Raw genomic sequence first — 13025 nt, forward strand, 5'->3', positions numbered from 1 at the left:
CCAAGTTCAAATGTTCACCAACTCTCTCTCTTCCCCTCTTCTTCTTTCTCTCTTTTATACACAAACAGAAATACATTTTCTCAAGCCCGACTCCTCTTCAACTACACATAACCTTGGCATTTACTTTGATTCTTCCTTTAATTTCACCTCTCAGATTTCTTCACTTGCTCGTTTCTGCCGCTTTCGTCTCTATAACATCCAGAAATGACGACCCTTTCTGACCTTCCATGCCACCAAGCTTCTTGTATCCGCTCTTATTTTCTCTCTTCTCTTCTATTGCTCCTCCCTTCTCTTTGGACTTCCTATCTCCCATCTTTCCCGTTGCATTCGGTCTATAATTCTTCTGTTCATCTGCTTTTCTCACTCTCCCCCCAAGTACTATGTCCAGCTTCGCTGGCTACCTTTTCACTCCTGTCAACTTTTTAATTTCCTCTGCTAGTTTTCAAATCCCTGAATAACTTGGCTCCCCTTTCTTTCCTCACTTGTAGTTTTGTTATGTTATGGGTTTTTATAAAGTGCACGTTTGCCAGAGGCATCATGGTGCTGGAGGATACACCAGTGTTGGAGCTAGCCTAAAAAAGGTCAGTTTTCAAAAGTCGACGGAAACTGAGATGGTCTTCCGTAGCTCGAAGGGAAAAGGTGAGAGCATTCCATAAATTAGCCACTGTGATGGAAAACGAGGGACCACCCATCCAAATGAGTCGTAATTGAGGAATGACAAGGAGACGAGCGTCCAGCGAGTGAAGTGAGCGGCTTGGCACATGAGGTTGAAACCTCTCCTGCAAATACTCTGCTCCCATGCCTTAATAACCTTGGTGGACGATACAAAGAGATTTGAAAGTAACCCGTTTGTGGACCGGCAGCCAGTGGAATGCACGAAGTATAGGAGAAATGTGCAAGCCGTAAGGAGTATCTGTAGCAATACGGGCCGCAAGATTTTGCAATAACTGTAATCGATGAAGACTGTAGAGTGATTAGCCCAGAAACAAAGTTGCAATAATCAAAACGGCTCAGAATAAGAGAGGAAACTACCAGGGCGCAGAGAGCAATAGGAAGGAAAGGCAAAACCTTTGGAAGGACCCTTAGTTGAAATTAGCCAGTTTTGGAAATAGAACTGACCTGGGCTGTGGCAGACAAGGACTCTGAGAACATGAACACAGGTTAAGAGCAGGGTGCCAAGCTCCAGGGGTCACCAAGAAGACAACCAAAGTGAGGACGGGAGAAGGGAGAACGAGGACGAGAAGAGGGGCCCACCACCAACACCTCTGTATTGTCTCCGTTCAACGTAAGCCAGTTGCTACCCATCCAACTACCCACCGCTGCCAGGCAACCCCTAAGCTGCGATGCTGTGGCTGGCTGCGCTAAGTCAAGCCGGACAATGATTTGTGTATCATCAGCATAGGAGTAGCAGTGGAAGCCATGGTAGTAAATGAGAATCAAAAAAGGCTGTATGTAAATATTGACTAGGGCAGGAGACACGGCGGAGCCCTGAGGGACACCATATGAGAGCGTGTTAGTTTGCAAAAAGAATGAGGAGAGGTCTGTGCCCGATCCGTCGGGAAGGTCTAGAACCAGGAGAGAACCTGCATGGAAAGACTGGTCAGGGAGAGGCAGTGCAACAGCACAGGTAGCCCACTGTATCGAAAGCTGCTGATAGATCTAGACAAATGAATGCCCCTACTCCCCCTGGTCTACCAGTCGTGTCGGGTCATCCAGAACAGAGACCAGTACACTCTACGTGCCTCGATCAGGCCAAAATCCTAACTGGATGGGATCCAGAAATTTAGAGTGTTCAAGAAAAGAAGTGAGGATTCTAGAACTGCCAGCTTCAGAGATGGCTGCCTGAAGGCTGTACTCCTACACCTGAACTGATTTCCCAACTGCGTTACTATGGCTGAACCAGTCTCACCTGATACAAAACATCCTGCAAAGAGACAGAAAGGGGATGGTGAGAAGGGATGATAAAATCCTGGACATGCTTACTAAATTGACTTTGGATGTGAATGAGATCAAGGAGAAGATGACTAGAGCGGAGGAGAGGTGCTTTGAATTGACATCAAACTTCAACAGAGTTGAATCTCATTTGAATGTTATGGACTGCGCAGTGGAGAAGATGGAAAGCCAGATAAAGGACCTACAATCAAGAAATGAAAGACTGTTTTTGAAACTCTCTTTTTGTTACTATCACTAAAGGAAAAAAGTCTGCCATCCTAACCCACCCAGCATTGGAAACTGGAGCATACATTTGATTTTGACAATTTGAGAGTTTCATTGGTTGACATGATATACCACTACTTGATCTTGCTCATAGTTGTGGGCCTACATTTGTGGTGTGGTGGGCGGAAATCAGTCTTTCTCCCCTCTCCATTACCTTCCCTCTGTTGTTTTCGCTATCAAAATAGTGCAACTTGCATTTCTTGGTTATCTGTTCTTGGTTGTGTGGATTCTGTAGGTATTTGTACATGGATGGGGCTGATTTGTGCTTGCATTGTGGGGTCGGGAGGGATACTGAATACACGAAGGGATGAGGGGTGGGTGAGTAGGGGAACTTTTGGCACTGTATGGATGGATGTGACATGTTTAATTTTGGGGATTGCACTTGGAGTTTGGTTTGTTGCCTTTGGTTTCGTTGTTGGACTGTTGCAGGGTTTACGAAATGTTGTGTGCCAAATTTAGGAGGGTGACGTTGCTTTCTATTCATTTTGGCTTCTTTACTGTCTTCTCGTTGGGTCTGGGGTGTGGGTGGACTAAGGCGGTGAGTGGGAGGGTGGTTCAGGTTCTTATGCTGATATGAATATGGTTGATGGTGGTTGGGAAGGGTTGCTGTTATTTATTCTTGCTGCATAATGATTTGGGTGTGGGTTCTGGGGCAATTGCAGTTCAAGAATGTATTTTTTCTCTTTGTAAATACCTGCGCTTAATATCACCCTGCAGTTTTGCAGAGTATGCTGTTGGATTTCATATCTGTTATTTTATGGTTTCTGTGTGTTTGTGTTGTTATGTGTTGTCTTGTAGTATTTACACGACTCTGTCTTATCGCCTACCCTCCCTTATCCTTTGGCGTGTATGCTTTGGGATCAGTATAATGGATTCTGGTTGGATTACTTGTGTTAATGGATGATCTGAGTATATGTTCCTGGAATGTCAAAGGCCTTAACATTCCGAGGAAAAGGAAAGAAGTTTTGAACAGGCTGAGGAGGGAAAAGGTTGACATTGCACTTATTCAAGAAACTCATTTGCTCAATGATTCAACTCATCTATTGAAAAATAAATGGTATGCTAAGTCCTTTCACATTTGCCACGGTTCCAAGTCAAGGGGAGTAGGTGTGCTCCTACGGAAAGGCTTAATGCTTCAGATAGAAAAGGTGGTAAAGGATGAGGAAGGGAGGGTTCTTCTTCTAGATGTTAAAAATGAAGATAGATTGATAACGATAGGCTCCATTGTACTAGTGGTGGTCCTTTCTTTGGTAAATTGTCATTGCTTCTGAGGGAAATGGGAGGGGAATATATGATATTAGGGGGTGATTTCAACTGTGTGATGGACGGGAGGATGGACCATTCGGTCCACTGTAGGTTCACTGACGAAAGCACAAGTAGATCCTTTAGGAAACTTGTGTATAGCTTGGAATTATTGATGCTTGGAGGTTTGTTAATCCGGATGTGAGGGAGTTTGCATTTTACTCGCCAGTGCATGACTCTCATTCAAGAACTGATTATTTTTTTGTTTCTGATAGGTTGGCGAACATGTTGCAGGATGTATCTATTAAGGAGAGAAGTATTTCGGATCACTCTTTGATGTTGATGCAGTTGAATATGGGTCATGATAGAGCAGAGTTCTCCAGGTGGCAACTCAAAACTTATATTTTAAAAGAACAGGGGGTGGCTGAATCTCTGGTGGATTTTACGAGGAACTTTTTTTTTTTACATTAATGTTGGCTCGGCTTCTGATGTCATGGTTTGGGAAAGTTATAAGGCGACCGTGCAAGACGAATTGATGAATGTTACGTCCCGAGCTAGGAAGGAAGGTATGCTTGAGCTTCGGAAATTGAAACGAGATTTGGAGGTGGCACAATAGAATTTTGCTATTTCTAAGAGTACGGATGATAGGAGGGAGGTTGGGAGGCTCAGGGAATTGCTGAAACAAAGAATGGATATGCAGTATGAAAAGGGCATGTTCTTTATGAAACAGAAGTTCTGGAAGCAAGGTGACAAAAATGGGAAACTTCTGGCAAATAGATTGCAAGGCCTAACAGATACCTCTTTTTTTCAGAAGCTGGAAGATAATGATTGTAATCATATTATCAAAAAAGGTGAGATTTGTGAAGGTGTCAGGAAATTTTATGATACATTATATCGCAAGGATCAATTCCCGTCTCAGGCTGACATGGACTCCTTTTTTGATAAGGATGCCATGCCGAGTTTATGTGCAGATCAGTCTGCGATGGTGGATAGTCCCATTACAGAGGAGGAACTATTGGTGGCGATTAATCAACTTCATGAGGGTAAGTCACCAGGATTGGACGGTCTCCCGGTAGAGTTTTACCGGACACTGAGTGATGTGCTGATAACATTTCTGTGCACCTTATACAATGGCTTCATGAGGACTGGGATAATTTGCCCCACTATGAAAGAGGCTTGTGTGGTCATCCTTCCAAAACCTGGGAAAGATGGTAAAAAGTGTGGGAATTATAGGCCGGTTTCTCTTCTGAATGTGGACCTCAAGATTTTTACTAGAATATTGACGAATAGACTGGTGGGTGCATTGGTAAACTAATTGGTAGTTCACAGGTTGGATTTATGAGGGGTAGATATGGCTACGACCATATTAGGACGTTGATCGATGTCATGAGTTTACCGAAAACGAGAGTTCAAGATACCCTGTTGCTTTTTATGGATGCGGAAAAGGCCTTTGATAGAGTCAATTGGTCTTTTCTTTACCAAACTCTTGAGAGGATGGGATTTGGTACCACATTCGTTAACACTATACAAGCATTGAATTCTGATATTAGTGCAAAGGTGTGGGTTAATGGGGCTATGTCCTCTTCGTTCGTGTTGTCCAGGGGGACAAGGCAGGGCTGTCCATTGTCTCCGTGCCTATTTAATCTGGCACTGGAACCCCTCATTTTGTACTTGATTCAGGATAGGGGTCTTCGGTTTGGAGATAATGAAATGAAAGGTTTGTGCTACGCTGATGACATGACAATTGTTTTATCTAATTCAGCAGAGGGATGTGTGAGACTCAAACAGATGTTCGAAGAAGTAGGTCATTTGTCGGGCCACAAGATAAACTGGGGAAAAACGGTGGCCTTCCCTTTGGATTGGAAGTGGATGTCCCACGTGATGTTTTGGGCTCTTGGAACTGCCACTGGGAGACGGGGGCTGTGAGGTACTTGGGAGATTTCAAAAGACTGACAGCTTTTAATGTGTCACGAATAATGGTGGTGATTAATAGGGACATATTGAAATGGAACCAGTTGAAGATGGGGATATGGGCCAAGATAAATGCAATTAAAATGGTTCTTTTACCAAAAATTCTTTACATCATACAATCCATCCCCTTGAAAGTCACGAAAAAAATACTTGCTCCCGTTGACAAAGCATTTCAGGGCTTTCTTTGGGGGGCTGGTAAACGACCTAGAGTGCCTAGATATATTTTGCAACGTCCTTTGAAGGATGGGGGTTTTGGTTACCCGAACCTGACGAAGTATTTTATGGGTTTTCTATTGAAAGAAATCGACCTCATACTTCTCTGTTGACCATGACTATGTTCCCAATTGGAATGTTATTGAGAGTTCCCAATTTTTACCATATGCTCTTAGTGATATATATTCTATGTTGAAAGCACCGTCTTCGGTGGAGAAGTTACCTACGATGTGCGCTACTAGGGAGGCGATGTTGCGCTTTATAGAGATTGATGGGGGAAATGCTTGGATGCACTATGATGCTTCTTTGTGGCATAATGCGTGTTTGCAGTTGGCAAACAAGCCCTTGTGCTGGAAGAGCTGGATTAATAGGGGCATTCTTCGTATTTGTGATGTGTGGTCAGACGGTCGTATGATTCCCTTTGATCAATTGAGAATGTCTTTTGGGATTGGTGCTAGGGAGAAGTGTTGTTATGATGCTTTAAATGCACTATTGACTGAACGGACTGGAATGTTTGACGGTGGGGTTATGGAGGAGAGGCCTTCATTGTGTGGACTTCTCCGTTCACCCTCATATGTGGTTTCCACATACATGGGATGAGGCGGATGAGAAGGCTTGGGATAGACTTCGCCTGTCCTGGACGGATGAGGTTGGTGCAGAGATCCCTGTTAAGGAGTGAAATTATTTGCTTCGTGTGGGGGTGCAAGCGAAGATGGATTTGCAACTGAGATATATTAGACAGAGGGTCTTCTACAGGCTATATTGGATGCCGTCTAAAATGGCTAGGTTGGGACGATCAGACTCTGATTCATGTTGGGGATGTGGATGCAGTGGAGGTACTTTGATGCATATGTTATGGATGTGCTCGAGAGTTTCTGATTTTTGGTCCAATGTATTGGACAGGTTGGATCTTGTGTTGGAGGAGAAGCTTCCACGCACATTCCTTTGGACCATATTGTTGTCCAACAGGGGTAAAGGGGACAGGGCTAGGAAGGGTGCGGATTGGAGTAACAGAGTTATGGTTTTGGCGATGAAACAGATCTTGCGTGTTTGGAAATCTAGGAAGAAACCTGGTGTGGAGGATTGGTTTTTTGACATGCAAGTTTTGTCGAAATATGATAAGGTTATGCTTTTTGGTCAAGGAAAGGAGGGTAGTTATCTTCGAATTTGGGGGCCTTTTAATGACCTGTATGGTTGAATGCATGGGTTCCAGTGTTCGATGGCCCATTGTTTGATTGGGGGGTGGTGTAGGACTGTTTTGTTGTGTGTCATTATGTTGTCTTGTCTTTGTGGTTGTGCGTCATGAATCTTTTCTAGAGTTCGAAAATGCTATCTTACAATTATTTTTGGGGTCCATATTGTTAGACTTTGGTTTATCTTTAGTTCGGCTGTTTTATGAGTTTTAGGGTATGAACACTTTATTGTGGTAAGATGCTTGTTGTACTGGATCTTGTTATCTATAATGTTAAATAAAGAGTTTAAAAAAAAAAAGAAAATTGAGGAGAGATCAGAGATTCCAATAGTTTCATAGAAAAGGGAAGGAGGGAGATGGGACAAAAGGTAGCAGGAATATGAGGATCAAGAGAAGGTTTCTTCAGAAGAGGGATAATGAGAGACTGCTTTAGCTCTGCAGGGATACGGCCAGATGAACAGGCCAGATTAACCACCTGAGACACCCACCAAGCAATTTGTGGCATGATTTCTTGGAGAATCCTATGGGGAATGGCACCCAAAGGGGAAGCTGATTTAAGATGCTTGGTAGCTCTTATAATATAATCTGGTAAAAAGGAAGGAAAAGTGGACCAAGATTCCATACAGGCCTCTGTGAGACTGATAGACCATAGGTATCAGTGCACAGCCCTGTTAATACAATCAGGTCATGTATGCCACTGACCTTTTTAACACAAAGAGGTCAGATAAGGAGTCACATAATGCTTGCGTGCGGATTACGCCAGCCAGTGCGTTGGTTCTTAAGGATATCAACTGAACCGGGGATAAAAGCTCTTTAGGCTCATTCATTGCACATTCTACCTTATTATTAGGGAGAATTCTCATAAATGTGCTAATTCCCTACACCTTAGAGAACCCCAGCAACTTTGCTGGATTTACCTGGAAATAGTGTAAGCCTTTTTTTCCCACTCTTTCATGTATTTTGATGTATGTTTTACTCTTGTGTTCTTTGATTATGGAGTTTTAAGATAACTCCATAGTCATCTTTTCATGTGTATTACACAGCACCCTGAGTGAAGTAACACAGGGATGTCTTTTTAGAGTTCCCAAAGGTTTAAATACCTTCTCTGGGATAAACTACTGTATACCAGAGAAAGTAAGGTTAAATTGACTTTACTGTTTCAAAAAAGGTAGCAGGCGCTCCTCTCCAGAAAGAACATGGCATGATAACCTGTTCTGCGATGAGAGTTTGCAGCACACACTTTTTGCTTGCTCACTGTACCTTTCACAGATGGGAAATATCAGTCTTTGTCCCGCCCACATGGGCAGTCCAGCACCGAAATGCTATGGCAATTCCTCTCTGAACAAGAGTACCACAGCAACCCCCCTGTTTAAAAGGCGAGTCTCCTGGACTGGAAAGCAGAGTCGACCACTGGAACGAAAGAACCGAAGAGGACGGCTGCTGCAACTCCTGGACCGTTGGTTTGCCTGGTGAAGCCCCGCTGCAGGTCCGAATTGCCAAGTTCATCGCGACAGAGAAGCCCCTTTATAGACGACATCTTCTTTTGAGTTGGTGGGACCAATCAACTTGTAAGCCCCCTGGATACCATTCTCAAAGCTCGTTAGGATTAACCAGGGGGAAGGACACGAGCTTGTGTGCTTGATGAACAGCTATTCGAATTGAAGTGACTCCATTTCATTGAAGATGTGTAGATCTAAAAAGTCAATTTCACTTGGGCCTGCAAGTTGGGAAAGTTCCACGAACTTTCACAGCGAGTGAAGCGTTCTCTCAATTGGGTTGGCACAGTACCTTAGTATGAAGCAAAAGATGCAGATGAAGACGTTGGTTCCTTGCAGTTCCTGCAGATCTCATTGTTCCTGAGCCTCAGTCGTGGGGACGAGAGGGAGGACGTCGGGGGACTCCTGCACTACACGGGATCGTCAGAAAACGCGGACAAAATGGAGTCACTTCAGTTCGAATAGCTGTTCATCAAGCACACAAGCTGGTGTCCGAATTATTCATCAGCTCAAAGTAATCATCAACGCTCTACCATTGATAATATACCGGTGGGCGAGTTTGATAGGGCCAGGCGGAATTGCAGTCGTTCTAATGATTATGACCAAGAATGCAATATCCTTAACCAACGATTTCTTAATCGAGGCTATCAACCTCAGATCATCGAAGCATGTGCCAAATTCACACATACTACACAATCTGACCTTTTGGTAAATCGAACTAAGACCAAAGATCCACCCCAACACATTTCTCTTATTACTCAGTTTTCTAATGATTCAGTGCTGCTATATCGAATTGTCCAGAAGCATTGGCACGTTTTGAGACTTGACCCTGATCTTGCACCATTTTTGACTCTTAAACCTAAATTTACCTTTACTACAGCACCCACGATAAAACAGAAAGTGAGCCCATCATATTCCCAGAACAAAAAGTCTGGTGCACATATTGATTGGTTACAAAAACCAGTTGGGTTTCATAAATGTGGGAACTGCTATCAATGCGCATGGGCTCATGAAAAATGTAAAGTGTTTTCCGATAACTTTGGTTCTGAGATCACCATACGTGACTTTATTAATTGCAAAAGTACATTTGTAGTGTATGCCATAATCTGTGTCTGTGGCAAGCTTTATATTGGCAGCACCATTCGCCAATTAAGAATCAGAATAAGAGAACATTTAGCCAGTCTCAAAATGTGTGAACCTAAGTCTCCTTTAGCTCTTCATTGGCAATTAGAACATCAGCTTGACAATATGGCTGATCTCCGATTTGTTGGACTCATGAAAGTGCAAAAGGGGAAAAGAGGCGCACTTTCCAATTGAAACTGAGACAAATGGAAGCTAAATTGATCTGTTTTTGCACTGTACCACTAGGGGTCTAAACACTGATCATGAAATTAACGTGTTTCTATAGTACTTAACTCACCTCTTACCAATAGGCCAACTAGACCTCACCTCTGTTTCACCAACACATGATCCTGTTTTTTATAGAGGCCGTTAATACTCTAAGGTACTAGATGAATCCCTTTTTGATTTCTTTGTGCAATGTATTCATATACCACCGAACTTTCATTCACGGGCTAGTTGATGCTTTTAGCTGTCCCCATGCTTAGTGACTATCTTGGCTCTAATCAGCATTAAGCAATTAGGCTGGACCATGCATCCATCAGTCTCATTTTTACTTTAGTATTCATATGGTCTTCTATATCTGATGTCCAATTACTTAATAATTGTGATCACACTGCATTTGTTACTTTTTTATTATCCACCCGATTTTATCTATTTTCTATTTCACCAAGTTCCACTAATATAGTTATTCATTTCTAATACTAGACTTTGCACCTAATTTCTTATTAATTCGGGTAACCAAAATCATGTTGTTCCTCTTAACCGCAAGCCAATCCTAATGGCCGCATTTGCTTACTTTGAGGTGATACGCTAATGTGTATGACGTCATCACGCCGCCTACGTCACTTCCGTGACATCCACAGCAGTATGAGTAAGCAGTTTCCCATTCATGCTGCTCCAGATTTGTTGTGGGATTTTACCAGAGATTCTGCTCATTGCTCGATTTACCAAGTGAGTACTCCATGCAGGTATTCCTGCCATTGATCTCTTTAGCCATAAATATTCTCACATGGTATTAGACTGCCCTAGTAGTACATTACTCTGATCCTTATTCCCTTTAATTCTGCAGGCTTTATACATGTTTGCCAATGTGGCTTGCTTAGGAAGCTGAAAGCAATATTACCTACGCCTATAACGTGCGGTTTTCCCAATTTACACTTGACTGATATTCTATGTTAAAACGACGCACTTAACCTAATTATTAAGCATATTTGAATTTTATCCCTAAAACATCATTTATTACCCATCTTTCCCCTTAGGACCACATAGTGGCAAGTGGTATCCAAGTCTTCGGTAAGCTGGATTCAGGACTACCATCCTGCTTCCATCAACTTATTTTCTTTCTCAAATCTCTTAGAAGTGCTTGTTAACCATTGTCCTATCCAATTCCATCAGTGCTTTAATGCGTAAGCTAGCACATTGCTATCAATTTCTTCAGAACCATTTTTGGGAACCACACTAATTTCTATGTTGCATGACGCAGTACTTTGGCTTTTTATCATTAGAATCACACAGGAATTTCTTCTCACCAGGTGAACTATGCCAGGATTCTATGTTGGTGAACCGTGGTGATTATGGTTTCTATAATATATTGTGCTTTCGTAACAGATTGATTTAACGGGGGCTCTCTAGTCCCTGTTTTAAATCAATGATTTGGTACACCATTCCCAATTACTTAACTTTATTTTATATATCTTACCTGATTTTTTCCTGAATCTTTGATCAACACTGAATCAACTGTGTGCCCCACCTTCAACCTGAACTGTGGTATGATGTTTTTTTTTTAATACATTTTTATTATTTTTTACAACAAACACAGTTTAACCAACACACCCGACATTTTCAGTTACAGGCTTCTTAGCATACATTTACATATTATTTATTACTGTCTTCCCCTCCTCCCATTTTAACTCGAGCTTCCACCTCAATTCTTCAGACTTCCTACTCTTGGGGCTAATCCCCTTCGCCGTTCTCAAACGTGTCATATTCAGTTTACCTGGAGGATCCCGACAATGCGGCCACCATTTGTCTCCATGCTATCAGAGGTCCCACTTCATTATGCTCCCCTGTGCTGGCTGTCTCGTACCATACCGTAGTCTCGGCATCTGCCCATTTCAAGATATCGCCCCACCATGCCTCTAATCTGGGTCTATGGGCTGCTTTGCAGCTCATAGCTATTCTCCTTTTGGCCAGAATGTAGCCCAGGTCTTTAAGTTTACTAACGTGTTCTGAACTGTGGTATGATATTTTGATCACTATATGCATTTATTTGATTGTATATGCACTTTGTACACGATTGATTTATGTTACTCCTGTATTGTATTTGTATTCATTTGGTTCTGCACTGTGATGTCATTTATGAACTAATAATGATTTCCGCTGTATATCATTTTGTACATACTTTTATGGAATCATTCAGCCTTGAAAACGACCAGCGTGTCGAAACACGTGTCGGGTGTTCGCAACTGAATTAAAGTCATCATTTATTTCTCATACTTGAGTAACTCTAACCACTTCCTTATTGGTGCTGAGCGCATCACCATTCCTTACCCCTAATTTTCTAATCAGCTTGTGACCCAAAATATGATTCTTTTTTGTACAAACTACTTCCGAGAACTTTAGCAAAGACTTTACTGTTTACTTCAAGAACTGCTCTTTAATATCCAAGATACTAGTCCATTGACTTTGGCCTAGGCCTATTGAACTGAATCGAGTCCTCTAGTGAAGTATAACTATTTGCACTGCCTAAGAAAGTATTTGTGATCTATTCTGCTAACTTGTGCCTTTTTGCTCCCATTGAAAGTAACTGAAATGCCATTTTGCTCCTATTTCAGGGGAGCCTAATTTGCTCAGAAACTTATTGGTTTGCTATTGACGTGTGTTTGTGTATAATACTAAGTTGCCTCCTTCTAGTGAATGTTTTCTAAATGATTGTGTAATAAATTAATAAGTGTTTTACCAAGAAACCTTGAGTATAAGTGTCTACTTGAACCACTGTGATTGGAAGACCTCTGTGTAACTTCTTGGACTGCTCACATTCCCTCTTGAGATAATCCTCGCTGCTCAGCTCGCTACCACAAAACTGTGTAGTACAGACTTCTATCAAAGGTTGGTTTTTGCTTACACCTGTAGTCCTAATTGTATGTGGTGGTCCCAGACGGTACTGCATGAATTTCTGCCTAACACTGGTTGCAAGCGGTGAGGATAAAGTATAGTTGTTACATTGAGAGTGCTGCTCTTACCTTTGTTCAAATAACCTTCACAAGGCTAAACACCACTAGAAAAGCAATTGTTTTATAATGCCAAATATGGATAACTTCAAACAGGAAGCCCTGGTCATTCTAATAGTAGATCAACTGAAAGATGTCTAAAGTCAGGTCTCTCTCTGTTAAAGTCAAGAAAAATGAATTGATTGAGAAAGTGTTGAATCATCAAAGACTGGGAGGTAGAACTATAACCTCTAGCCCCTCAGAAAATGTGGATAATGTTGATGAGGATGATACTGATTCAGAGTCCAGCTCTAATGTTATTGATGAGTTAGAAGAGTCGGAGGAGTCTCAGAATGTGAGCCC

The 13025-nt window shown here is 42.2% G+C and overlaps 1 protein-coding gene across 1 annotated transcript in view; it reads right to left on the reverse strand.

Annotated features, from left to right (window-relative positions):
• The window catches only part of GGA2 (golgi associated, gamma adaptin ear containing, ARF binding protein 2), a 336280-nt gene that overhangs the window by 37685 nt on the left and 285570 nt on the right, over positions 1-13025 (reverse strand). The gene's annotated exons all lie outside the window — the stretch shown is intronic.

The sequence above is a fragment of the Ambystoma mexicanum genome, chromosome 2q (assembly GCF_040938575.1).
Source record: "Ambystoma mexicanum isolate Mex_15411 chromosome 2q, UKY_AmexF1_1, whole genome shotgun sequence".
Lineage (NCBI taxonomy): Eukaryota > Metazoa > Chordata > Amphibia > Caudata > Ambystomatidae > Ambystoma > Ambystoma mexicanum.